The following is a 4609-nucleotide window of genomic DNA, read 5'->3' as shown; positions in this document are numbered from 1 at the left end:
GGAATCAGGACTCGGAACTTATTATCTGAGACAGTTCTATCTCTTACATCCTGATTTTAAATGTCAAAACTCTTCTCCGCCGTGTTGTTATGACCGATGTGTGTTGTTTTCATTCATGGGATGATGCTGATATTTGCATCTTTAGTATATATAGTTATTTTACCAGACACCGTTACGGCCATAATCTTACACGCTGGACCAAAATAACCGAACTGGTGCAGTGAAAATATAATTTTTCGATTTACACGATATATTACAGTGTACTCAACTAAGTCTCTTAATATATAGAGCAAATTGCATTAGACCTAAAGGATTTCACTGTTTGTGACGTGCTGACGCTTTGCTTGTCGAGAAGTTTAAATACTACGTCACATTGTTACCACATCAAAGGAAGTAACCGAGATCGCTTCTCTCCCACGCTAAAGTCGGTCAACTGCAATACACATCGCCGACGTATAACGGGTTTATAAAAGGGGACAGACAGTCCAGCCGTCCTTTTATTGAATATTTCCTTCACAAATCTTTTAAAAACAATTGAAAATAGAGCAGTATGCTTTTTTTAGAGTCCATAATAATTGAAGTGATGCCATTGTATATATGCCACATAAAATGTGCCTGATGAAGCTGAATGTTTCCGTATCAGTCTTTGTCATGGATTGTAGTAGTTTGTTTCAAACACTGTTGAAAATAATGATTTTTCTTTGAAAAAATATATTCCGTGTATGTATTAAACCATGAACTGAAGGACTTTAGAACTGAGTGCATAGATCTACATGTATACCCCAAACAACCTTATCATGCGCGGATCTAGAGAGGGGGTTCGGAGGTGGTCCGAAAAGAAAAACGCATGTGTAATAGCTTTTTTCTTCTCTCTCTCTCTTTCCCTCTCTAAGAAAACCTTTTAGTGGCTGCATACAGTCATGTATTTCACTCTATTCTATCATTATTGTGTGAAAAATAAATAAATGATCTAGTATTTTCATTAATTTTGATATTATGACAAGATGCTTTAGCCTTCGGTCTACATGTCATATACACGAATCAAAAATGATATTTCTGTGGGAAAATCGTTTTGGGGAGGGGGGGGGGGTAATTTGGCACTCTTATTTCTTTTATTATATAAATTATAAATCAGTTTATCAGTTGGCAGAGTTTAAGCCCATTCTCATTGCTCATACAGACAGACTGCCGCAGGTTTTTTGCATGAGAAGGTTTTTTTTAACAATACTGTGTATTACGTAAAAGAGACACTTTTTAACGCAATCCTTTATAAAACTGAGAAAGCAGTAAGTACATGTATACCCATAACAAGGAACACAATACGTATTGAGTACTGCGTACACAGAGATTTTGCAAACATCCTCCATTGTGTGTATGTTTGAGGGGGGGGGGGGTTAGAAAGGAAACAGGTGCGATTTCAGCAACTGTGAGACAACTTTATCACATATTAATACAGTGTTTAATAATTATGCGATGCAATTTGTTTTCTAAGATCTTATGCGTGTTGTCTTACTTTATATGCTTCAGAATTAACTAATACGACGTTTAGAGAATATGGCATCCTAAATATTTATCACCAATTCGTACTGGAAATGGAGTATTTATCTTGTTTTAACTCAATCAAACTATAAAAACCAATTGATATTATTCCAAATCCTTGATGTGTTACATACGGCATAGACTCGAGTAATTGGCGACAAAAAGTGGGGGGAGCTCTCACTTCAATCCGATTCGTTTTTATCCCTTCAAGTATGTTAACGGGCACATAATATAAGAAACCCCTCCCGGCAACTTTTTTTTGGAACTCTAAATGGCAGTTTTCTTTACCCCCCTCCTTTCACAAAATTTTTTTTTTCACTGTTATTATTTTTTTATGTATTGAAATTTTCATTCGGAGGCCTGTTTCACAAAAGCCCCCCCCCCCCAACTTTTCTTTACAGTCCAATCTAAGCTCTTCCATGTTATTGTGTCTAAAAAGTGACGAATATGAGAAAAGAAACCTCTTCTCCGCCAAATTCTTAATTTTGAGTTCTTTGAAATTTCCTAATTTTTTTTTTTTTTGGATAGCTTTGTCTTCACTTCTCTTTGAAATAAAAAAGCTACGAATCTGGAATGAATGGTGGTTTTAAAAAAGTAGATTAGAGGAGGGAAGCGGGAAAAGTGAACAGAAGAAAGGAAGTAGAGACGATTGTTCCTTGTTATAGCCTATATAATATATACACATGTACATCTTGAGGGAGAGGGCTTGTGCCCAATCCCTTTGTAATTAGAAATCACAATAAAATATGTTCAAACCAAACCAAACCATGGGGCTGGCAAGAGTCAATTTATTTATTTTCATATCATCACACCAGTCAAGGACAGATTATTCATTTTCTTCTTTTCTTCTACTCTGAAATAAGGTTGACAAGCAAAAGAAAAAAAGGGAAACTCTATTTCGGAGGGGGGGGGGGTAGAAGTACTAGTCAAGGACAGATTTATTTTCTCGCCGGTCGAGGACAGATTATTTATTTTCAATATTTTCGAGGACAGCTTATCTTTTTCCAAAATCTGCCAGGCCGCCGAATCAAGAGGTGTTAATATTTAAATATAGGCTTTACATTCTGTCCTTCGGTATTATTTATACTGTGAATACAAAATGTATGTATTGAACTTCAATCGATAAAATTTGAACTTAAATGTACACGCCTTCCCTCTTTATTGTCTCTTTCGAATACATGCGTATAGAGTGGGCTCCATTTTTCAGCAGTAATTTGTAATAAATTGCTACAATCTAAGAATGCATGACCTGGATTGATACTGATAAATCCAGTCAATCATGCACTACTTTTTATACGCAAATATGATAAAGGTAAAATATGTTATGGAATAAAACAATCACCTCAACTTCAATTTATCAAAATGCATACTGCTCTATTTTCAATTGTTTTTAAAAGATTTGTGAAGGAAATATTCAATAAAAGGACGGCTGGACTGTCTGTCCCCTTTTATAAACCCGTTATACGTCGGCGATGTGTATTGCAGTTGACCGACTTTAGCGTGGGAGAGAAGCGATCTCGGTTACTTCCTTTGATGTGGTAACAATGTGACGTAGTATTTAAACTTCTCGACAAGCAAAGCGTCAGCACGTCACAAACAGTGAAATCCTTTAGGTCTAATGCAATTTGCTCTAATTTTTAATCTGGGGAATGATTTATTCCAGAGCTAAACTTTGCTTTGCTTTTTTTCGAAATTCTGGAAGGTCCATGTTATTATAATTGTAAAAGTAACATTCATAAAGGTATATATAGACAATGTGCAATTGCACGGAAAAATAATAAATTTTAAAATAATTCACAGAAAATAAATTGCTTCCTTCAACACTATAACCTTTTTTGTTAGATTTGTAAGATTATTAGTTCGTTAGAATCAAAACGAAACCTTCCCACATCCTAACGTAAACTTTTTCAAAGAGGATGGGGGCTACAAAAAAAAAAAAATTAAAAAATACACTAAAAGACCCCCCCCCCCAAAAAAAATGCTCAGACTCGAAAATCCTATCGGGGGGGGGGGGTTCTTTCTATATATTTTCGACATATATTTTTTTTAGTGTAAGAATTCGACCATATTGTAACAAAAAGTGTGTGTGTGTGTGAGCGTCTGCTGGGGGGGGGGGGGGCAAGCAGCGTATAATTGAAAATTTTCATAATAAATTACAGCGAAAGACTATTCTCCAAAAATGTACCCCCTTCTCGTACTACATGCCTGAAACCCATGTTCACTTTTTAAAACTGAGTTCTACACACTACACAAAGCACGTAAAAAATCTTCTGCATTTTAAATACATAAGATTTTTTACGTGGCACATGCAGATCTATTTACATGAAGCGTTACGTATACGTGTCAGAATTTGTAGTCAGCATTGTGGCTTCTGATGAAGCAGAACTGCTAACGTGATATTTTAGGTTTTTTAACCTACAGCAATAAGACAAGGCATGCCCTTCGTTGGTGGCAGTGAAGGTTTGAAATGGAAATTTAATGCAGATATTACAAATGAAATACATACGCTTAGACACATATTTCATCTATTTCGAAGCTGTTCTGATAACGGTTCTGTTTAGAGTACATCTTAACACAGATGGATTGTTAAACATGTCTTATAAAAACACCACGGGTCAAGACAATCTGGCACAGTTATCCGTAACTGATCCCTGTACACAGTAGTTTCAAATTTAGAAAATTCCCTTCATATAAATAGAGAATAAAATTACAGCTCTTGCTAGATATGCTCATATTTTGTTAAAAAAAAAAAATAAATCGAACTTACTGATAGCACTGGGTTTTTCACGCGTGTAACTTGACACCTTCAAGGACCCTACCTTTTTACACCAATGAAAAATGTTTTGGAGACTTTAGAAAGTTGTATTGTATTAAGGAAGCACTAAATACTGCTCACTGAAGAGTTCTAATTCCATGGTAGTTTTATGCAGTTAGAGTGATCTGATCATTGCATATCGGCTATATTGGAGCTATAATGGCGGCATTCCATAAAGGTTTCCGTATAGAGAAAGTATAAAAATTCGCTTTTTTATACACTATTTTATTTGATTATTTTTTTTTATTTTATATT

This window comes from Saccostrea echinata, unplaced genomic scaffold (assembly GCF_033153115.1).
Source record: "Saccostrea echinata isolate AGI-Se365-2 ecotype Australia unplaced genomic scaffold, CSIRO_AGI_Sech_v1 ptg000009l, whole genome shotgun sequence".
NCBI classification, from domain to species: domain Eukaryota; kingdom Metazoa; phylum Mollusca; class Bivalvia; order Ostreida; family Ostreidae; genus Saccostrea; species Saccostrea echinata.
The sequence above is the reverse complement of the archived record's forward strand: the minus strand, read 5'-3'. Positions refer to the sequence as shown.